Genomic DNA, 14,746 nt, shown 5'->3' on the forward strand with positions numbered 1-14,746 from the left:
CCATTCTTCTCTCCAGGCGGCATTTCTAGGCCTCTATGCTGCATAAGGAAACGTTTCCTTGCTCAGAGGAGTGGAATCAATTAGCACTTCCTTTAATATACTAAATACTCAACAAAATTTTGGTGGCAAACACAAACAGATGGAACTTGGATGCCTCATCAATTGAGCACTGAGGAATAGTAAATATTTGACCCTTCGAGGTTTCACAGTCTTTCTGATTCCACAGTGATGGAATTGTGCCCAATATGTTCTTTATGCAGTAAAGTAACATTCTGCTCAGGAGTCTTGAATATCAGAAATTCATAGACTTTCCAATTTGTCAAACTATGAGAATGAGAATTCCTGATTAAAGCTCCTCATTATTAATCCATGATGGATTAACAAAAGTGTCTACTCTTATGTGGCTAAGTGGATGAAAATATATTCTAACAGCAAAATGAGTTTCTGTTCTCAGATTCCTTGGTACAGAACATATTAATGTAGAATTATTACTGTTTTCATATTCAAGAGTAGGCCAGATCTGTAGTTTGGATGCTGGTGTGATTGCTTTGTGGGGATTCAGTAATAAGGACTTAAGAAAATGTAGATATACAGCAATATTTAATTTCCTAATCTCTCAATTCTCCTAGCATGCCTTCTGTTATTGTTACTCCAAACTTAACAAATTCATTGTGCTCTAAACATTTTTACTTGCCTCTAATTACTGAACATTGAATCTGGCTCAGCTCCAACAGCTTTATTTTCTGTTGTGAGAATAGAGAATTCTACCTTATTTCTCAGAACTTGTGTGAGGACAAACTGTAACAATGTCCTTGTTTTCTACTACATTTATATAAAACTATCTCTTTCTCTTGCTACGCAAATTAGCAGCAGTCATTAACAATGTGTTTAACATTCATATTTATTTTTTCTTCTCCTTATAACTCTTATACTAAAACTTCACTTAACAAATGTAGTATCTGATAATTTTTCTTCCACTTACATGATTCCCTCAACAAGATTGATGACAGCTGCCAGACATTGGGGCTTTAATCCCAGCACTCAGGAGACAGAGGCAGGAGGATCTCTATGAGTTTGAAGCCAGCCTGCTCTACAGAGCAAGTTCCAGCACTGACTCTAAAGCTACACAAAGAAATTATACCTTGAAAAATAAATAAATAAAAAAGAATGAATGATTACAGTTTCAAATCTTTTGGTTACTTGACCAACTAACATCTTTTATTTTTATTTTGTTTTATTAAAGTGATCATTTTTATATTATATACTATCCCACTTTCTGCTCACTACCTTCCTCTCACTTAGCCAACATTTCCTGGACCCCACCTCCGATCCACTCCTCAGTGAGGATAAGGCCTCCCATGGGGAGTCAACAAAGTAGGGCACACCACTTGGAGGCAGGACCGAGGCCTGACCTCATGTATCTAGGCTGAACATGGCATCCCTCCACAGAGAATGGGCCCTAAAAAGCCAGTTCGTGCACTAGGACTAAATCCTGCAGCCATTGTCAGTGGCTCCACAGATTGTCCAAGCCACACAACTGTAACACACATTCAGAGGTCCTAGTTCAGTCCTATGCAGGTTCCTCCACTCTCATTCTGGAGTCTTGACCTCCCATTAGCTCAGTTCTGCTGTTTCTATGGGTATCCTCCACATAGTTGTGACCTCTTTCCTAGTATTATTGCTCATTCCTGTATTCTAATGTACTCTGGGAGCTCCATCCAGTAACTGAATGCAGCTCTCCGCACTTGCTTCCATCAGTTGCTGGATGAAGGTTCTGTGATGACAATTAAGGTAGTCATCAATCTGATTACAGGAGAAGGCCGGGTCTAGCACCCTCTCCACTATTGCCTAGGATCTTTGCTGGGGTCAACCTTGTGATTTCTGGGAATTTCGCTGGTGCCAGGCTTCCTAGCCCTATAATGACTCCCTAAATCAAGATATGTGTTTCCTTGTTCTTCTTCTCTGTCCTTCTTCTATCTCAACCATCCCATTCCCTCATATTCTCTTCAACCTCATCGCTTTCCTTTCTTCCTCATACTCCCGTTCTCCCATCTTCTTCCCCTCCCCTTTGTCTACATCCCCCAATGCTGCCAATTAACTCAAGAAAGCTTGTTTATTTCACCTACATATGTCTCTCTTGGGAGTCTCTTTGTTACTTAGCTTGTCTGGGGTTGTGGACTATTGGCTGGTTTTCCTTTGCTTTATGTCTAATATTCACTTATGAGTGAGTACATTCTGGGCTTGTGTAGATGGAACGGTGGGCTGTGTCCCACCACCCAGCTAGCTTTACCCAAAATAATTACACGGAAACTGTATTCTTTTAAACACTGCCCAGCCCATTAGTTTCAGCCTCTTATTGCCTAATTCTCACAACTTGCTTTAACCCATCTTTAGTAATCTGTGTAGCACCATGAGGTGGTCACTTACCAGGAGAGATCTTAACCTGCGTCTGTCTTGGAGAGGAAAAGCATGGCGACTGACTATAGCAACTGCCTGAAGCGTCTGCCTTCTCTCTCCCAGAATTCTGTTCCGTCTACTCCGCCTACCTAATTTTCTGTCCTATTAAAGGGCCATGGCAGTTTCTTTATTAACCAATGAAAGTAACACATAGACAGATGACTCTCCTCCATCAGGCATGGGTATGATTTTATCCATTTGCCTGCAAATTTCTTGATGTCACTGGTTTTTAGAACTGAGTAATACTCCATTATGTAAATGTACCACATTTTCTTTATCAATTCTTTGATTGAGGGGCATATAGGTTGTTTCCAGGTTCTGGCTATTATGAAAAATGCTGTGTTGAACACAGTTGACCAATTGTCCTAGTGGTATGAGTGTACATTCTTTGGGTGCATGCTCAAGACTGGTATTGCTGGATCTTCATGTATCCTGATTACCAGTTTTCTGAGAAACTGCCATACTGATTTCCAAAGTGGCTTTACAAGTTTGCGCTTTTACTATCAATAAAGGAGTCTTCTCCTTATGCCACATCGTCTACAGCATAATCCATCATGGGTGTTTTTGATGTTAGTCATTCTGACTGGTGTAATATAATATTGTCAGATGCATTTTGATTTGACTTTCCCTGATGGCTATGGATGTTGAGCAATTCCTTAAGATTTTTTTGCACCCTATTTTTTAATTGGACTATTTTGCATTTTGCTGTGTAATTTCTTCTATTTTTTATATATTTTGGATATTTTTTCTCTGTCTGATATGGGGTTGGTGAAGGTATTTTCTCATTCAGTAGGCTGCCATTTTATCTTATGACTTTGTCCTTTGCTTTACAGAAGCTTCTCAGTTTTGGAGGTCCCATTTATTTATTGTTGCTCTCAATATGTGTGTTACTGGTGTTATATTTAGGAAGTGGTTTCTATTCTTCAAGCATTCAAGGCTACTTCTCACTTTCTCTTCTTCAAGGTTCAATGTGTTTGGATTTATGTCGAAATGTTTGATCCATTTGGACTTGTGTCTTGTGCATATGGATCTAATTGCATTCTTCAGATTAATATTAATCAAAAGAAGATCAAGTAGACCAGCTAACTATTAATGATGTGCTTTTTCTTTATATCATAGTTGTTCTACGGATATTATGTAGTTTACCATGTAAATATTATTTAGTATTTTATTGAGATCCAATAACGCATACTTTTCATTTTCTGACTTATTTTTATTTTAGATGGCTCAGGCCTTAGTTATACCATGACTTCCTACACGTCACTGACTTTTAATAACCAACACTAATTGTTATATACGTAAGTAGATTTAATTATGTCAAAAATTCTGCCAGGAGAACATCAAATCTTTTAATTACTGATCTGGCAGCAGGTATATATAGCAAGATGAACTAGGCTCCTAATGACATGCGCTTGCCTACATGCAATACACATAATCCATCTTTTGTGGTGGCCACAATCCCACTTTCCTCTATGTATATCTCATGTTCTTGGCATCCCCACAATGCAGATCTTGCTACTGAAGTTGGGTCATTTTAAAAAGTTAGGAAAGTGAAGTCTATTTGGCAATAGGGAGATACACAAGTTGGGGAATTCTGCAGAGACTCTTGCCCCAACAAGCATCCCCTGGTCCCACAAGCTCGCTATAACCACGCATTTTTCATTAGTACAAATACAGATGACAGAACCATGTGAAGAAGCCACCAAATTCTTCTATCACCTTATAATATAGCCTGCCCTCTGAACTACAAATATATTTGCCTTTGTGTGGTTTCTCTTGGGAACTGTTTTCCCAGTCAGTTAATTGTTGTTCAGGTAAAACATTCAGTGACATCTTGGTCAGGTCTTTCTATTAAAATAAATTTATATTTTCAGAATGAAGAGTTGGGGTCTTGTACATAAACCTTTTTATTGCCCCAGTGAAGAGTTTTAGATATCTCTGTAAGAAATGCTGAATACTTTAACAATTTCAGATGCTTTGTTATCAGTGCTCTCCTTGAATGCTCACACAAACCTTTCCAATCATGACATTTATTTTTTCCTCTTTTTCCGTTTTGCAACTAAAGATCTCAGTGAGACCGGTGAGCAGGAGCCATTACATATCTTGAATTGAAATGTTTTTTAAAATGTCTTTGCCTCATAAACTAGTTTCCTACATTGTAAATCAACCTCATCTGCGTTCTCAGAACATAGGGAACATTCTGCTACATCTTTATACAAAATATTTTATGTGTTCCTTTACCCAGTTCTTAATAGTATTCTTGGTTCTCACTGCAAAATAATTACTCAGACATTTTGCTCTCTATCACATAGCATCATTGTCTTCCAATATCCCAACAGAATTATTCATTGAGCCAGTATTCTAATTTCTCCACATGCCACCAATAAATCAGTTCCAAAGATCTACAATATTTTTATTAATTAATTTTCTCAATTTTGTGGCATAACGAGAAAAGAAGAAGAGCTGAAAAGGTAGCTTGAAGGCGGAATGTACGTTGGCTCACACTTTGAATGTACAGTTCATCAGAGTAAGGATGAGTGGTCTTGTGATCAGGAGGCAGGAGGTCACATTGGGTCCATAGTCAGGAAGCAGATTGAAATGGATGATTGTGCTCCACTTACATTCCCCTTTTGAATTTGACAAAGAACTCTATTCCATGGATTATTGCAATTCATCATTAAAATAAATCTCATTTCAAAATATACAATATAGAAACTCTCTCACAGACATGTGCATATAGATTCCCTCCTTAGATTTTTCTAGATCTTTTTAAATTGTCAATGAATTTTAAACATTACAATGTACTTCTTTTTGAGGAATTTAAAAATAAAAATATTTTTATTTTGTATTCTGAAACTTTCTGCATATCCTTAATTTTAATGTACATTGAGTCAGCTTTATTTAAAAATCACAGGATGAAGAATACTAAAATCTAGTTGGTAAATATTCTCACTGATTTTTTAGCTCATCATTTTCTACTCAATTTTATGCAATTTTTGAAAAGTATTACTGATATCTTACCTTTTTCTGTTGGTTAGTTTTATATCTTCTTGGTACAAGCTAGAGTTACCTGAAAGGAATTCACCACAATTGAGAAAATACTTCCATAAAATTTGGCTGTCAGATATTTTATTTAGTGATTGATGCAAGCAGCCCAGCTCATTGTAGGTGGTGCGATCCCTATGTTGGTAGTCCTGGGTTCTGGAAGAAGGAAGGTTGAACAAGCCATGATGAGCAAGTCATTAAGCAACAACTTTCAACAGTCTCTGAATCAGTTCCAACATCCAGGTATCTGATGTGTCTGAGTTACTGTCTTTATTTTTTACAATGATGAGACATTCTGTATAAACTATATAATCCTTTCTTCCCCTATTTCCTTTTTGGTCATGGTGTTTCAGCATAGCAATTTTAACGCTAACTAAGTCATCTTGATTTTCCTTTTTTTTTCATTTGTATCTTAACTCATTCTTATCTCACTTTTTAAAATATTTTCCTTAAAATAGAACTTCAGGTTATTTTGCATATCTTTTATGAAACAAAGATTTTCTGATGAAGATGAGGTTTCCACCATACATCTCCTTTGTGTATTTTATTTTCGTATGCTAGGTGTGAAAGAAAAGAGTGGAACTATAAAGTATACGGGAACATACTCAAGTGAGAACATAGCCTATAGTTTTCATATCGTCAATATTTCTCATCAAGGTTTTTCGAAATTTTCAATGATTGTATTTTTAAAGAAATATATGTTTATATTGGAAGTATAATTTTAAATCTTCCATTACTATAAATAATCTAATAAGTTTATATTTGCCACATACTTTTTTTTAATACCAGACTATGAGCCAGTGTATTTCATTAGTCCTTGACCATCTTCATTATCTTACTTGTGCTCCAACATCATTGATCTGGTATCTGGCTCTGTACTAAAATACCATTGTGTAATTAGTGTTTTCAATGCTCAGTTTAGAAGCTGTTCTCTTAATATGATTTTTGTCCCTTGGTGAACTTACTCAATTAGCATTGCTATGTAAAATTAGTTTCAAATATTTTCTAGGACTATCTATTGCCACTTAATATCATTAGTGTAACTTTCCAAGGTCAATTTAACACCACTGTGTGATTTTGGAAATGTTGATCAATTTCATTGCTCGGGAATATATTTAAACAAAATGAAAATTAAAATGTATATAAATAACTGCAGCAGGTTTTCATAAAAAATTCTGATATAACTTACACGTTGTTTTAATAGTGTTCATTATTTGTTCAAAGTAATGGATTAATTGCAGTATTCTCCATACATGTTTAAGATAGATTGGCTGTGTTTGCTCTCTATCTATTGTGCTCTCTTCAAAACTCCTCTATGAATCCCACAAATTCTATTGACTCAAGCTACATATAATTATTCTAGAACTTTTCTCTCAATGTCCCACAATTTTGTTTCTCTTCAGAACTACAAGCATTTCAAGTTCAAATATATATATCCATATAAATTATCCTAAGTTATCAATTGTTCAACCAGCCCATAGAAAGGAGGACAGTGTGGTACTATCAATGAAATAAGGTTGAGTACAAACATTTTTGGTGCTGTAAGACTGTGGGTAGCCCAGAGATGCAGGTTCAAATCCCAGCATGACTACTTTCCTTAGACAAGCCACTGTTCTGATTTAGAGGTTTCTTATCTGTAAAGTGGAAACAGTAGACATAACTGGGTAACTCACCAATACCTTTGATATTTTACCACCCACTATTCCTGACAACAGCAGCAAGAGGTAGAGTGACATCACTTCCTTGGGTGCTTCCCTACTGCCACAGAGCAACATGACAAGAGCTGGCAAGTGTCAGTTGTACAAAATGAAGCAGTCTACATGTTGCAGTGCCTCCTTCTGGCAATGGTCAGAGGGTTTTAAACATGTCCAAGTAACAAATCAGCATTCGGGAGGCAGAAGCAGGCAGAACTTTGTGAGTTCGAGGCCAGCCTGTCTACAAGACCAGGACAAGTTCCAAACATCATTCTCAGCACCAGGAATAACATTATTCAATGATCCAATATAGATATTTTCATGAAGAACTGTAACTCAAATTAGATCAGTGTGAGGAATGTTACTTGAGGCATAATGACAAAACACATTTGATATAAATAGGACAAAGAACATGATAATATTTTAAAGTTTTGGCATTTATTTAATAATTTTTTTGAACTTTTAAGTAAGTGTCTGTGACATTATATAATTAAAAAATTATCATAAGGATATTAGATATAGAATAACATAAAGGATGGCAGTAATGGTCCATCTGTTACAATAATTCTATTTTTTAAACTTTGCTCAAAACAGCAAGGAAGACTGTTACTTTCTACTCATTGTTTAATACACCGAACGAGCAAATACAAGCCAGCTACTTATTTCTTTTGTTTTATGGTTCCATTGTTCCTTCTTTCTTTAAAGTAGCAAATTCAAAATTCCATGTTATACAGTAGACATATGATTTACTGTTTCTTTTCAATTTTTATGAAATCTTCTATTCTCCTGTTGAAAGGACCAAACTAATAAAGCTATTAACTATAGATTAACTTGTATTATTTCTTAACTTTTTCTTTGAGTCTTGGTTGAGTGAAAATAAACATTGTCTACTCAATGACTTCTGTCCAGAGGTTGGTTGTATCAGATTAGGCCCAAATTATGAAAATTTAATCCTCTAAAAATTATATCTTGGCTACAACCATGATTTCACTGGTTAGAGAATCTCTAGGCAGGGGCTGGAGAGATGGCTCAGAGGTTAAGAGCCTTGCCTGCTCTTCCAAAGGTCCTGAGTTCAATTCCCAGCAACCACATGGTGGCTCACAACCATCTGTAATGGGGTCTCACTGCTCCCAACACTCAGAGAGACAGAGGGAACTTGAAGAGTGTGCACCAGATGATGTCCTAGAGCTGAAAGGAGAATTGGACGTGTGTCCCATCCCTAAACAAGATGGTTGAAAACCGCTTCCAAACAAAAACTTAATTTCTCTATGGGAGTCTCACTCTGGGGAAACTAATAATTCCCGATGATAGGCTGCATGAACAGCAGTGGACCAAATGAAAATGACCTCAAAGGCATCTTTGGAGTTTCATTGTCTCCTAATATGATCACATTATATTTATGTACTTATTTTTATGTTAATTTTATTTTTAGTATATTTTTTCTCTTTTGTTAACATGTCATCTGCAAATTATGCTGGCTACCACTTTGTGGAATTTCGTGTTGTGGAATTTTTAGGGCTTCCAACAAGTAGGTCTCTATATTTATATCTGTGTCGTGTGCCATTTCGTAGGCACTTTTCTTTCTGTATGTTTTTATTGTCCTATTATGAGTAGATTTTATTTTACTATATCTTATTGATCTCATTCATTCTTATAATTTAGAGTCCTGCTTGTATTCTGAGAGACAAAAAGGGTGTAGGTCTGGATGGGCAGGGAAGGTGAATACCTAGGAGTATAGAAGGGAGGAGAGACCTTAAGGAGGACATATTACATGAGAAATAAAATCTATTTTCAGTAAAACAAAAAAAACCTAAAGGCAGTTAAAGAAAAACAATAACTATGTATTGATCTTTTTATGGGATAAGAGTTAGACTATGTTCAGTTGTATGAATAAATATACCACCAAATAATCATTTTAATCTGTTGTTTATATCTTTAAAAACAAACCTTTGACATTATTTATTTAGCACTTACATTTACTTCTAGATTAAACGAATGGTTATAGAAGAAGAATTGCATCTATTCCTCTCTAGTACTGCACTCGAAAAAAATCACATGATCTTAAAGAAACGCACTGTATTTATTGTTTATTCAATTACTTGGTTAAAATTCTAGCTTTCTTATTCTTTAATATAATGGTAGTTAAGATTGTGTCTTTGGTTTGTTTAATTTTTAATAGAATGTAATAGAATGTGTTTTTATTTCTGGATTTTTAACTACAAAAACATATTGTACTATTATTAAAACAGCAGTATTTTTACAAATTTCATGGAATTTCTATAAAAATACATGTCAAAATCATTTGGTTGATTTAAATAGAGTACTTTTGGAAGCAATTTCTTTATTCAGTAATATGTTTTCACATCAGGATATTACATGAATCTTAAATGTAAGAGTATGTTTAAAGCAATGCTTTTATTTTCATTTTAACATTTAATTCATTTTACATACCAAGCACCGTTCCACACCCCCCCCCCCATGCCTCTTACTTCTCCCTAGGCCCCAAACCTACTCTGCATCCACTCACCAGAAAGGGTAAAGCCTCCCATGGGGAGTCAACTAAGCCTGGCACATCAAGTTGAGGCAGGACCAAACCCCACCCCTTTTTATCAAGGCTAAACAACGTATCCCAGGATAGGGAATGGGTGCCCAAAAGCCAATTCATTCAGCAAGGATAGATCCTACTACCACTACTAGGAGTCCCACATACAGACCAAGCCACACAACTGTCACCCACATGGATAGGGCATCGTTCAGTCACATGAAGGCTCCCCAGCTATCAGTCCAGAGTCCATGAGGTCCCACTAGCTTGGTTTAGCTGTCTCCATGGGTTTCCTTGTCATGATCATGAGAGCCTCGCTCATATAATCACTCCTCCCTCATTTTGACTAGAATCCCAGAGATCCGTTAAGTGTTTGGCTGTGATCTTTGCTTCTGCTTCCATCAGTTACTGGATAGAGGTTCTATGATGAAAATTAGGGTACTCACCAATTTGATTAGAGAAGACCAACCAGTTCAACCACCCTCTACACGATTGTTAGAAGTCTTAAGTGGAGTCATCCTGGTTGATTCCTGGGAATTTCCCTAGGTACTAGGTTTCTCCCTAGCCCCATAATGTTTTCTTCTATCAAGATATCTCTTTCATTCCTCTCCCTTCTGTCCCTCCTAAAACTTGCCTGTCCTATATGTTAATGTTCAAATCATCCATCCCTTCCCCTCTACCCCCTCCCTTTGGTTTACTCAGGTGTTCAATTTCACCTTCCTAAGGTGAACCATGGGTCTTTCTTAATGTATTCTTTGTTACATAGCTTCTCTGGAGCTGGAGATTGCAATCTGGTTATCCTTTACTTTACATCTAATATTCACTTATGAGCAAAAAGATGCCATGTTTTTCTTTCTGGGCTTGGGTGACCTCAATCTGGATGATTTTTTTCTAGTTCTGTCCATTTGTCTGAGAATTTCAAGCTATTTTTTTACAGCTGAGTAAATATTCCAGTGTATAAACGTACCACTTATTTTTAGCCATTCATTGGTTGAGCAGGATGTAGTTGTTTCTAGGTTCTGGCTATAATGAATAATGATGCTAGAAGCATAGTTGTGCAAGCATCCGTGTGGTAGGATTGAGCATCCTCTGGTTATTTGTCTATGAGTGGTATTATTGATCTTGAGGTATATTGATTCTCAATTTTCTGAGAAACCATACTAGGCTCCAAATTGGCTGTACTAGTTTGCACTCCCATAAGCAATGCAGCAGTGTTTCCCTTACTCCACATCTTCACCAACATAACCTGCCCTCAGACTTTTTGCTCTTAACCATTCTGAAAGGTGTAAAATGGTATCTCAAAATTGTTTTGATTTCCATTTCCCTGATGAAAAGTTTATTAGATTTCAGTTGCTCACAGAAAACTTCTTTTTTAAAAGTATTTGTATAAAATGCTAAGGTGATATATTTAAATTAAAATAAAGTATGCATATCAGTCAGTGACTGAATTTTGTGCCTTTATAGGTCATATTTGAAGATTTCACTCAAATGTGAATCATTTGGACATGAGTCCATTAAGGAAGTAACTAAGGCTAAATGTCAAAAACTATGGGAGTTTAATCCTACAAAATTAGCGACCTAAAAAGAATTAGGACTACCATGAGTTCACAAGCCTAGGTGAAAAATTATATGTACAGTGAAGAACAAATTAGCCTTACTCAATGTATAAGACACACCTTACCAAAAGTAAACTCTGGCAGCACTTTGCCTGAGACGCTAAGTGCAAACGAGCCTTTTAGTTTATTGCGCTGCCTCAGTTGTAATCTGTCAAAGCTCCCTGAGTAGAGAAATGTGATTAATTGCAAGAGAAGCATGATGGGATGAAACAGTTTCTAATGAAAATTAAAATGACTGAGTTTATAAAATTAAAGATATTTAGTAATAAGTTTATATTTCAAAAATATATAAGTATATATTTATAATTATGGCATTTGTTTAATAATAAGTTTCACTAAACTTCTTACAAATTCACATTAATTTAAATGATTTTTAAACTAATTCATTGGATGAAATGTATGTGTGTTCAAATAGGAATATAAATTTCAAATTCCATGACTCTAAGGATTATATAACAAAAAAAACCAAGAAATATAACATAAAAGAGAAACAAAACAGATTGAGACAAACCTCTGATGCTTCCCAATTTAACACATTTAGCATAAAGGTTTAAAAAACTCAAAGATCATCACTCACTGTCTGAGAGTCCCTGGAATGGATCTGACTTAACTGCTTGTGTCACAGCTCAGAACTATTGCCTAAAGGGGAGTTTTAACTAGGCCTGGGTTGTCACTTTCAAAGTATCTGAAGCTAATTGCACTATTTTATCAGAGAAACCCTTCCCAAGAGAGGAAAAGCCAAAGGGACGTGTCAGGTTTTGTTCTTTTTCTCTGCTTTACATGTTCCTTTATTTAATTGTTTAAAATAGCCTCTAATGGTTGTAGTATTGACTTCATGATATTCATGATAAATTAAATGACTTCAATCTTTGCTCTGTTTGTCTGTTCCCTTTCTTATATGTATATAAGTTTAAACGTTGCATCTCACATCTTTTCTAGATAAACTCTTCCAAATATCATGGGTAAAAATGGACATGGGTATTCTAGTTTATAATGACAGGGTTACGGGCAAGAACAGAAGGTAGGATAAAACCTGAGGGGATATGTGTGGAAGAATAAATGAGAAAGTACTGGAATACATGTAATGGAAAGACAGATGGTGAAGTTGCTTTCTAAGAAGCATGGAGCCAGTAAGATGAGGATAAGAAAAATGAAATGGGAGAAGGGGATTTATAAGAACAAAGCATAATGACATATATTTATGAAAATATTAAAGCGAAGCCTGCTACTTCTTGTTCTAATGTTACAAAGTTAAATAAAAGATAAAATAGATAATATAGACTATAAACTTTTCAGATAAAAGGCATGAATTTACCACAATTCTTTGTCCCCAACAAAAATTCTGATGTCAACAATGTCCATTTTTGAAGTAAAAGTTATGGAGCCAACCAAATGCAGAAATGTGTGCATGGATAAATGAACAAATATAAAAATAATAAATTTTCACAATAAATGATGCATAAATAAGATTTTTGAATTATCAAGAGTACATAGAGCAGACCAACAGGATTAAAATACTTTTGCATTAGTAGATTAAAATACTACCACATTCTTAGTTTGTTACATATAACAAAAAGATGAACTAATGATCTAATTACTTTATCATTTGCTTTGCAATTAGATAGGAATGCCTTATCAGCCAGCACCATGTTTTTAATATTTGTAGAAAAATAAAGTGATTATTTCCAGATATTTCAGCTTCTGCCCAGGTCCTGATGTGACAGATGCCTATGTGCCCTTCACTTCGACGGATCTTTGTTATGTTGGGGCATTGAAAGTGGAAGGATATAGGAGGAAGAACAAGGACTCATAAGCAATCATACTCTTCCTACAGTCATAAGGCATCTCTGTCTGCATGCTGTAGCAAAGATGACTATTCTTTAGCCTTCATTAGGCTGTACATGTAGGGCTGCATGTTTAAAATAATCATAAGTTTATCTGAGTGTATATAATTGCCTTAGACTCATCAGTGATGTCTTAAAAATGCAGATACCATGTTGAGCAGGTGGCTCCATTCACATCTCCAGCAATTTAGCTATAGTTCTTTATTTTGTTGAAGAAACATCCAATTTTTAGTGGTTTACAATATTTTTGCTATGCAAACATTTTCTCATTAGGTTACTCTCCAAAACAAGTGCCTGAAATACTGATTTTCCATATACTACTTATACTACATTTATGTTTAAACACTTAGTTGTCATTTGAAAGAATCTATACTTATTCAGTGAAAATATATCTTGAAGCATTACTAAATAATCTTAAATAATTATGGATAACTTGTGCTGTTTGGAAGGTGAGACTATTCTCAGTCAAACAAAGCACCACACCCTAACTTCCCATACATACTAACTTTCACATGAAACACACATTTCTTTTTAAATCACAGCACATGCTGAAAATCCAGCCTTTTACACATAGGATACCATGCTAAAAATATAACATTTATGTAGAATATTTAAACTGCCTTCAACTAACATTCCCAGTGTTTCTGGCAGTAGTGAAACACTTCTTTGATTACTATAAATATTTAAAGCTACACTGGGGTTTTGTGGGTTTCCTAAGGTACCCTATGGTACTTTGATACACAAAGAATTAGATCCCTAGAAATTTCTCATCTCCTTATTTATTTCAATCCTTGTGAAAATTTGATAAATTAAAAAGTGATAAATCCTATGCTTCCAAAGCTTAAGAGTACATATTAAATTTGTCCCACTTCTGCACAGTGGATATATGCATTTGTTTAACTGTGGATAGGGAATAAAAAACATCTTTTATCATGAAAACTACTTAACTTTATGCACATACTTAATAAATGTTATTCCACAATGATAAACTCTTAACATTCATCACTACCCATTGTACCCACTCAGGTTACAATGCATTTCCCTACAGTAATTTTCTGATATCTATGTTAGATTGTTGAATGCTTTTTCAGCATCTAATGAAATGATCATATTTTTTTCTTTCAGTTTATTTATGTGTTGGATTACATTGATGGATCTTTGTATGTTGAACTATCTCTGTAATGAAGCTGATTTGATTATAGTGTGTTGGGACTAATCGAATCCTGGCCTTCAGCTGCTCTTCCCTGCTATAGCCTTCTAATTGAAGTTACTAAAAGCTGAGCTTTACCTAGAGGATCAGAGGATGGGATTTTCAACTGTTGGCCATTGATGGCTGTATATTTAAGCCTCCATGGTGTTATTAAAGAAGGGCTTTTGTACCAGCGATTGAAGGTCCGTGTGTCAGTCTGTCTCTGCGTGCGTGTGTTTCCTCAGCCTCCATCCCCTTGCCCGAAGCTTGCGAACTGGGTTCTAGCGCATAGAGCACAGATCGGGGGTGGTGTGGGGGGGGGGGAGGCATGCACGGCAATGATGTATGAATTTTTTTAT

The sequence above is a fragment of the Arvicola amphibius genome, chromosome 13, assembly GCF_903992535.2.
Source record: "Arvicola amphibius chromosome 13, mArvAmp1.2, whole genome shotgun sequence".
Lineage (NCBI taxonomy): Eukaryota > Metazoa > Chordata > Mammalia > Rodentia > Cricetidae > Arvicola > Arvicola amphibius.